Here is an 11,377-nt window from a genome sequence, read left to right on the forward strand (position 1 = left end):
ATGCTCTTACCCAACACACATGAGACGTGTACCAGTGCACACGCTATAACCCGACACACATGAGACGTGTACCAGTGCACATGCTATAACCCAACACACATGAGACGTGTACCAGTGCACACGCTATAACCCAACACACATGAGACGTGTACCAGTGCACACGCTATAACCCAAAACACATGAGATGTGTAATAGTGCACACGCTATAACCCAACACACATGAGACGTGTACCAGTGCACATGCTATAACCCAACACACATGAGACGTGTACCAGTGCATATGCTATAACCGAACACACGAGACATGTACCAATGCAAACGCTATAACCGAACACACATGAGACCTGTACCAGTGCACATGCTATAACCCAACACACATGAGACATGTACCAGTGCACATGCCATAACCCAACACACATGAGACGTGTACCAGTGCACATGCCATAACCCAACACACATGAGACGTGTACCAGTGCACATGCCATAACCCAACACACATGAGACGTGTACCAGTGCACACGCTATAACCCAACACACATGAGACGTGTAACAGTGCACACACTATAACCCAGCACACACGAGACGTGTACCAGTACACACGCTATAACCCAACACACGAGACGTGTAACAGTGCACATGCTATAACCCAACACACAAGAGTCGTGTACCAGTGCACATGCTATAACCCAACACACATGAGACGTGTACCAGTGCACACGCTATAACCCAACACACAAGATACGTGTACCAGTGCACATGCTATAACCCAACACACATGAGACTTGTACCAGTGCACACGCTATAACCCAACACGAGACATGTACCAGTGCATATGCTATAACCCAACACACATGAGACGTGTACCAGTGCACATGCTATAACCCAACACACATGAGACGTGTACCAGTGCACACGTTATAACCCAACACACAAGACGTGTAACAGTGCACATGCTATAACCCAACACACACGAGACGTGTACCAGTGCACATGCTATAACCCAACACACATGAGACGTGTAACAGTGCACACGCTATAACCAAACACACATGAGACATGTACCAGTGCACACGCTATAACTCAACACACATGAGACGTGTAACAGTGCACACGCTATAACCCAACACACACGAGACGTGTACCAGTGCACACACTATAACCCAACACACGAGATGTGTAACAGTGCACATGCTATTACCCAACACACATGAGACGTGTACCAGTGCACATGCTATAACCCAACACACATGAGACGTGTACCAGTGCACATGCTATAACCCAACACACAAGAGACGTGTACCAGTGCACACGCTATAACCCAACACACATGAGACGTGTACCAGTGCACAAGCTATAACCCAACACACATGAGACGTGTAACAGTGCACACGCTATAACCCAACACACAATAGACGTGTACCAGTGCACACGCTATAACCCAACACACGGGACGTGTAACAGTGCACATGCTATAACCCAACACACATGAGACGTGTACCAGTGCACATGCTATAACCGAACACACGAGACATGTACCAGTGCACACGCTATAACCGAACACACATGAGACGTGTAACAGTGCTCATGCTATAATCGAACACACGAGACGTGTACCAGTGCACACGCTATAACCCAACACACACGAGACATGTACCAGTGCACACGCTATAACCCAACACACGAGATGTGTACCAGTGCACACACTATAACCGAACACACATGAGACGTTTACCAGTGCTCATGCTATAATCTAACACACGAGACGTGTACCAGTGCACACGCTATAACCCAACACACGAGACGTTTAACAGTGCACACGCTATAACCCAACACACATGAGACTTGTACCAGTGCACACACTATAACCCAACACACACGAGACATGTACCAGTGCACACGCTATAACCCAACACACGAGACGTGTACCAGTGCACACGCTATAACCGAACACACATGAGACGTTTACCAGTGCTCATGCTATAATCTAACACACGAGACGTGTACCAGTGCACACGCTATAACCCAACACACGAGACGTTTAACAGTGCACACGCTATAACCCAACACACATGAGACTTGTACCAGTGCACACGCTATAACCGAACACACGAGACGTGTACCAGTGCACACGCTATAACCGAACACACATGAGACGTTTACCAGTGCTCATGCTATAATCTAACACACGAGACGTGTACCAGTGCACATGCTATAACCCAACACACATGAGACGTGTACCAGTGCACACGCTATAACCCAACACACATGAGACGTGTACCAGTGCACATGCTATAACCCAACACAGATGAGACGCGTACCAGTGCACACGCTATAACCCAACACACATGAGACGCGTACCAGTGCACACACTATAACCCAACAAACAAGACGTGTACCAGTGCACATGCTATTACCACACATGAGACGTGTACCAGTGCACATGCTATAACCCAACACACATGAGACGTGTACCAGTGCGCACGCTATAACCCTACACACATGAGACCTGTACCAGTGCACATGCTATAACCCAACACACATGAGACGTGTACCAGTGCACATGCTATAATTCAACACACATGAGACTTGTACTAGTGCACATGCCATAACCCAACACACATGAGACGTGTACCAGTGCACACGCTATAACCCAACACACATGAGACCTGTACCAGTGCAAATGCTATAACCTAACACACATGAGACGTGTACCAGTGCACATGCTATAACCCAACACACATGAGACGTGTACCAGTGCACACGCTATAACCCAACACACATGAGACGTGTAACAGTGCACACGCTATAACCCAACACACATGAGACCTGTACCAGTTCACACGCTATAACCCAACACACATGAGACGTGTACCAGTGCACATGCTATAACCCAACACACATGAGACGTGTACCAGTGCACATGCTATAACCCAACACACATGAGACGTGTACCAGTGCACACGCTATAACCCAACACACATGACATGTGTACCAGTGCACATGCCATAACCCAACACACATGACATGTGTACCAGTGCACATGCCATAACCCAACACACATGAGACGTGTAACAGTGCACATGCTATAACCCAACACACATGAGACGTGTACCAGTACACATCCTATAACCCAATACATGATGCTGTGAACAGAGGAACATGAAAGAGAGCGCAAGAGAATAAGAAAGTGGAGGATATGCTGGAGATGATCTGTGGCAGGTTTGGTTTTCTTAGACCTCTCACCTTGCGTGCTACCACGTCGTTGCCTCAGTAACGTGGAGGAATTTCTGCCGGGGAAAAAAAAACAAAAGGCCCGCTCTCAAAAAAAGAAGAAAAAAAAGCAAAGAGGGAAAAAGCAAAGCACTGGTCAAACAGAACCATATGGGAGAGTGTGGGGCTGGCTTTGATCTTGGCCCACCGCCTGATTGATGCTGCGCATTTCATTTCCTCGTCAAGGCCGTGACATAATGTTTCACTAACACTCGAGAGCCCTCACTCGCCTCATCCCCGTCCCCTCATGTCTCAAATTCACCCTGCTGCCACCTCACAGACGAACTTTCGGGGACAAAAACGTGCGTGCCTCGCTAAACAACACGTCCGTCAACATAGCAAAACATTCTGGGCTTTGAAACGACCATCAAACGATCTCTAACGCGACGGAAATCTCTGGCCTTAATATCCTCACCAGGGCAGACAGAGCGTTAGCATGCGCACGCAGAAATACACAAACCAGGATGAGTCTGAAGGTGGACATCTGCGAGACGCGCTTGATACGGCTGCGATGACCTCACTGCTGCTAGCGTGTGGAAAAAGCTGTGTCAGAGATGAAAGAGCGTTGCAATCTGTGTTTGTGAGTTTGTTGCTACTACTATGACAATGCAGACATAACAAATGCCTTAGTTAAAATCACCGCTGGTATTAGAACATAATGGGATCAGATGAAACTTAAGAGATACAAAGTTTTAAAAAAATACCATTGTAGTGCCTTTGGCTGCACCTGCCTTTTTCTTTTTTAGCATTGATCTCATAGCTGTGAGTTATTTTGCAAATCCAAACTAGAAATGTTTTTGAAGATAGTTTGGAATGTGTCCAAGATATCTTAATATGCCTTCATGCATTAAGGGCCAGATTTACTAACAGCTTGCACCAGCAAAAACCCTCTTTTGGTGTTAAAAAATTACTGTCAGGATAGACTGAAGACACACAGTGATAAATTAGCACTGAAAAGGCATGGACAGGGTTATTTTTGCGGCTGACCTTATTGAGTTTCCCTTTCAAACGCAAAATTTATTGGAGGAGAATATTTAAATGAATCACACAAGGTGGTTTACTAAGGTTTGCGCTCGTCAATTTACTAGTGTTTGCGCCATTATTTACCGCCCAAAAAAAGCACGTCTTAAACCAGACGCTAACGGATAGATTGCACTAGTCATTATGGAAATGCTCCAGCTGTGTCTGTGTTCATTAATTTGCGTGTCGTCAGCAGATCACACGCAGAACTGTTCACTCCCATCGGCGCTTTTATGGAATTGCGCTCTCACGCTAATTTGCCCTGTTTAGTAAATCTGGCCCTAAAGGGTAAATTCACCCAAAAATTATCCCATAATTTAGGAGGAACATTTTCATAGTTCCTAGAACTATTGACAGAAGTACCCTGATTTTGGTGTGTTTGAACTCCTTTTAGAGAAACTAATTTGTACTTCAGAGTCGGGTCTAACCCAGCACAATAGGAACTATGTGTGACGTAAGTGAACGCTGATTGGCCGAACACACGCGAAACACCAGCACCCACCATTTAAAAACTAAAAAAAAACGTCTACACACAAATTATAGTCTATATATTTACTCCAGAAACTAACTCTACGAATATGGAACACAGTGATAGATGGACCTCTCAACCTTTACACTAAAGAGAAAATCCAACACAACTTTGAGGGCACCAAGAGAAACATGATTATGTATTTCAGCTCGACTAGCGACATTGGGCATCAACCACATGGCGAACGCTAATACTTGTTCATATGCTGTCTACTTTCTTTGTATAACAGTTCCATCTAATAACGTATTCGACAGGACTGATAAACAGATCGACTAATGAAGACGGAGAATGGGAGAGTGTGTGCTCAGGCTCTGGTGTTCTCAGCGCTGTCAAAATAAAAGTCACAACAACAAGCGCGGCTTTCGTCACTTCAGAGCTCCTACTGGCGGTGCGAATACAACCAGGAAAATGATCCTAGGGGAATTTTTAGTCCCCGGGGAACCACCCTGGTGTCTAGTTCCAATAACTTAGATCCTAGAAGCCCCTAATGACTTTCTATTATTTATTTTTTTATATCGTGGCTCTTCCAAGCTTTATAATGGGAGTGAATGGTACCTTAGATTTTTAAGCCCAAAACATTGCATCCATCCATCATAAAGAGTAATCCCTATGGCTCCAGGGGGTTAATAAAGGCCTTCTGAAGCATTTTTGTAAGAAAAATATCCATATTCATAACTTTATAAACTATAATGGCTTCCGGTAATGGCCGTACACATGTCTAGTTCAGGTATAAGAGTGACTTCTGACCGACACATGACGTATGATGTAGGAGTAGCGTAAGCTTAGGTAAGAAGACGCCTCTCATGGTTCAATCAAATAGATCTCAAGCTCCTCCGACAATTCTCGTTTTATACTTTTTTTGTGAACAGTGCTTTGTTTTGCTCCATCCTCTGTGCTTCCGTGTTCGTCAATATGTCATGCGTCGTCATTATAAAGCTTGGATTAGCCAGGACATTTTTTAATATAACTCCGATTGTGTTTGGCTAAAAAGAAGAAAGTCATATACACCTTGGATGTTTTGAGGGTGAGCAAATGAAGGGGATAATTTGAATTTTTGGATGAACTATCCCTTTAACCGTGTGGACCACCATTCATCAGAAAGGCATTAAACACATCTGATTTCTGTTTTCGTAAGCGGCGAATGGGAAGATGAATGGGCCCTTTATGTTTTCAATTGAAGTTACAAATGCAGGTTTTTCTTACGCAATCCATTCTCACTTCTATGATGAAGGCGGCCTGTGACACTCTATTGTTCTTCTTCTTCTGACTGACCTTCGCTCACCTCTCTCTCCAGAGCTCTGGGTCACCTCCACACATCTGGGAGCCATTTCCTCCCCGAAGGACTCACTTCCTGTGGGCAGCCGCAGAGGAGGAGGGGAGCTTCTGCCTAACATGGAGGTGTTTCTGCAAGAGGTCGCGCTGGGATCAGCGAAAAGGTGAGATCGAGCCAGTTCCAGGTCATGAGAAATCTACGTCTGACCTCTACGGCAAGACAAGAAGGAGGTGTTATTTTTAAAGCAATAGTCCAAAAATGAAAATCCTGTCATTATTTACCCACTTTCACGTCCAACATGACATAAAATAACATTGCTGGTATTTTGTCAGTGGAAAGTTTGCAGAATCATCACACAGATCTTTTTGTCATGTCTTTAGGAGACTCATATGGACATATAAACTGAGTTTATTGACAGTTTTTATGGTGAACTATTCCTTTAATAGAACACTATGCATGAACAATCCTCAGAGTAAAGCCTTTTCATTGTTTTGTAACTCAAAAGCAAGTTTGCACAAGTGTCCACTATCGGACTGCCCCAATCATTCATTCATATATCCATAAATAATGCTCTTATAAATAAATACTTTCATGAGATGCAATATCCTAACCCTGATTCTGAGCTCATACATTCTAATAACATCTTAATTATTAGCGTTCAAAACATTAAAATGCCAAAGGCATCATAAACTTGATCTTCATTAGCTGACCGAACATCAAACTAAAGCAAAGTCACACGGCACAGACAAACTTTTAAAGATCTAAACAGAACTGTAAATTCTGATGGATATTGCATAAATAGCTTTGGGCTTTTGTTCCGCACACGTGGAATTTCCTTAAATTCGTTTTGAAGCTGCGTCTCCAAAGGACCTTTTAATGTCTGCATGGGCATCTGGTTTCTGCCCGATTCAAGATGGGTTCTCTTCATTCAAGTCTGATGTAAATGCTATTGAACAAAAATAACTGCCAGGCCGGAGGATTCTTCCAATAACCCCATCACACCATATGTCCGATGCTCTTGATCCACATCCCTAATGCATCCCTAGAATCTTCCAGCAATGAGGATGATGAGCATTACTGTGCCATTAGCGGCCCATATCAGCTAGCACATGGACAACTTGTATTTGTGGTAGATGAAAAGAGGATGTATTCACACCAACACTATTAATAGACCAATATGAACTATTTATTGTAAAACGAAAAACTAAATGACTGTTCTCATGTACTAATGGCATAATATTATATTATTTGCATATGCATTTTCCAAATCACTTTTGTCTTACCATATGCAACAGAACCAGTACTAGTATTTAATATCAACCTAACTCTATCAGATCCGATTTGTTGGTTAGTTGGACTGTCGTGCTCGTGCTATCGAGTTGTTCATGAGAACTGTGTTTGTGTTTTTGGGATGTAAGGGATGACTTTTTCACTGAACATTCGACCTGGATTACCATAGTAACACACATTGCTTTCACTTATTGATGGTATCATACCCTCGGCTGGCTGGCACAGCAGAATCTGCCATAGTCGTTGCCTGGGTTACATATGTGTGGGGCGGAGCTACCAAAATAGGGGCGTGTTTGTTTTGGTGATTTGAAATCAACATCGGTTACCAGAAAGAGCTTACCCCACCTTTAAGACGAGTCATTTCACACAGCGGCCATCTTTAAAACGCCTCTCGGGCATGCAAGTGCAGTCTCTTTGAATGGGGAAACATCAAATTCTCCAAAATTGTTTGCCAAGCTTATAATTAATCAATGAAATCTGACAACAACTGTCTCATAAATTCGGTTTCTAAACACTCGAATCATGAGCCTGGGCGAAGATAATGTGCACACTCTAAAAAATGCTGGGTTAAAAACAACCCAAGTTGGGTTGAAAAGGGACAAACCCACCAATTGGTTTGTTTTAACCCAGCGATTGGGTTGTTTTAAAACTGCGTTGTTTTAAGGGTTGTTTTAAGCAAACCAACCGCTGGGTTAAAACAACCCAATTGCTGGGTTTGTCCCTTTTCAACCCTTTTTAACCCAGCATTTTTTAGAGTGCATGCGTCTCAGAACACTTCCTGTTTCTATAGCAACCGGAGCTTCTAACGGCAGCTGCAGTGACGCGATGACTTTACTAATCAACGATTGGCTCTTTCATTTAGAAGGCGGGACTTATTCGCCATATTGGGTGTTGCACTTTCTCCCATTCATAAGTAATCGGAGTGCACCGTCTTCCCATATATAAAGTCTTTGATTAAATTCACCCTCCTATATCCTATATGACTTTCTTTCTTCTGTGGAACATAAAACATATTTTGAAGAAAAATGTTTTTGTTCATACAATGGTCACCAAAACGGGTTGGATACCAACATTCTTCAAAATATCTTCTTTTGAGTTCCACAGAAGAAAGAAAGTCATTTTGGGTTTGGAACCACATGAGGGTGAATAAACGATGACAGAATATTCATTTTTTGGGGTGAACTATCCCTTCAAGCACACTTTGCAAAGCTCTAATGATCGAGTCTGACATATAAGACGCCATCAAAAAGGGTAAACTACAAAGAATGAGCACAGCATTGTTTCCCTGAATGTTCTGCTGTCTAGTGCACCTTTGTTTCAGAATTTTTTTATTACAGCCTAATTAAATTTAAGAGGCAGCACTGTGTGGTAGCTTGTGGGGAAAGGCCCTGCTCTGTCGGGCTCATGTTTGTTCCTGTGGGAGGAGGGGAGCCATAAGTTGATTTAATAGCGTTTCCACTTCAAAGTGGACGTTATTGCTGGGTTAGGGTCCCCTATTACCTGCAGAGCCCACGGATGCTTTAACAAGCACTGAGGAAAGGAAAGGCCTCTTTGAATGCTGAACCCATGTTTAAACTGGGGCTAAATCAGAATTACAATTCCATTCTTCTTATAACTGTGGTTTATACACAAAAAAAAAAAAAAAAAAAACACATGCACATTTGCTTTTTTATATCATAGTGACGTGTTGCCGATTACTATAGACTAACCCTAATCCAGTCACTATCCCTTCACTTTTGGCAAATGTGAAACAAGACAATGCCATATTTAGTCCTCATTTTGTCCACAAAACAAACACCTACAACTGTAGGTTTTACCTAGTGGGGAACATTTGGACACACTTAATGAGTCCATATTGAAAAAGTAGGATTTTGTTGACTTTTAAACCTGAAAATAAACCAAACATGAAGAAATATTTGTGAATTTCTTTGAACAGACGAGCAGATGTTCTTGCTTCCGCTAAAACACAAGATGCCCTTTGGATCATTATCAGGTCACACTGGTTTCTTCATGTCTCAAATTCTTGTTGGTTTTTCAAATCAGCCTTTCACCCTAATTGTTTTGATGACAATATACTTTTAAATTGTTGGTAACACTTTACAATAAGGTCTCACATGAACTAACATGAACTAACAATGAGCAATACATTTGTTACACTGTAAACCCTAATGCTCAAAATAATTAATTAGTGTGAGTAGAGCCAACTCAAATTAAACAAATGAGTTCAATCAAATGAACTTTTATGAGTATTTAGAACTTTCTTTTAAGTTCACAAAACTGACACATTTTAAGTAATCTGAATTGTTTCATTTTTTAGAGTTTTTTCTTTTAATTTAGACAAACTTAAATTTAACTAAAACTGGGCTGGGATTTCTATTTCCCAGCATGCTTTGCCATGACAAGGGACATACAATGCCAAAATTAAGTGTTATATTAAGTTTTTTGTGTGCAAGATTGACGTTAAGTGGGAGATTTAGTATCTCTTAGTATCTATTTAGTGTTTAATGTTTATTTGCTAGTTTAGAAGAGTTTCTGTTATGTTGGTTTCTGTAGGGTTTCCATCATGTGACGAGTGGAGCATGAGCTTAGTTTGAGAACAGATTTATGTTAAATGTTTTATATTGCTGTCTTCATTCAGCAAGTGCTATGCTATGCTAATGCTACCAACGCATTGTGTGACCAATTAGCAAGGTAGTATCTATTGAATTAGCTAGTTAAAGCTAGTCAAGTTTCCACTACTACAAATGTGTGATTAAATGATATTTTTAAGTTAAATGAATGAGTTTACTCAAATATTTCAAGTTCAGGGGAATTAAAATGTATGATTACAAAATAAAAAGCTGCAAGTTCTGCTTACTTAAATTTTAAATCTCTTAATTTAAATCATTTGAGGCAACTGATTGGGATTTACAGTGTACAGAATTTATCATTATATTATATTATTATTGTTCATTGATTGTTCATGTTAGTTCACAGTGCATTAACTATAATGTTAACAAATACAAAACTTGATTTTAAAAATGTATTAGTAAATGTTGAAACTAACATGAACTAAGATTAATAAATACTTTTGAAGTATTGTCCATTCTTATGTATCTAACTAAAGTAGTTAACTAATGAAACCTTATTGTAAAGTTTATTTTATTAATACATTAGAAATTATTGCAAAATAGAGGCACTTTCACTAGTGATCTCAGACTTTTGGACCCCTCCAGTTCTAATAATACAGAAACCGACTGATTAAAGAATTATTATTCTTTCATATGACCACGCAGTGTGTGTTGTGATGCATCAGATATGTATTAGACCACAAGATGGCAGACGTGTACCTATGACACTGAGCGCGGCGTTCTGCCTTCACTCCCAGCTGCTCCTTAACGCCCAACTCTCTGAAGAAACTGAACTGAGAATACACAGCGATTTCAGGCTGCAGATTGCAATGTCTTCAACTGAACCTGACATCCAGGGATCATCATGCAGTTTACATTGATTGGAAAATGCCGATTTTCATTGTATCCCACAGGACAAAAGGTCGCTTAAGTTTTGAAAGATATGTTTCCATTCAAACCGAGGGGGCGTGATGCTTTTAACTTAATGTAATTTGCATGGGCAAATCTGCATTGTTATCCTTGCTATGATCGTTCTGCTTTTGTACATATCTTCCCTTCAGCAATTTCACATTCTTTTGAATCTCACAAGATGACAACAGTGAGAGGATTTTGCTATTTGATCACAACACCTGGACGTCTCCCACAAATCAAATGACAGCTAGACGTCCGGTGGATTTGATATATCCTACAGATGGGAGTGAGCTTCAGTTGTCTGACTCATCTTGAGGTTTGCTGTAGACATGTAATGCACTTACATTCGACACTTGCCAACTTTAGTTGTTTCTCGTGCTCTGACAGGACTGATTGGGATCGTTTAAAAAGCCCATATGTCATGAACACAAGTATTTATTTATCTTCACAATACAATCTGTGATGAATACAAGA

Source organism: Gobio gobio (assembly GCF_949357685.1).
Source record: "Gobio gobio genome assembly, chromosome: 21".
Taxonomy (NCBI): domain Eukaryota; kingdom Metazoa; phylum Chordata; class Actinopteri; order Cypriniformes; family Gobionidae; genus Gobio; species Gobio gobio.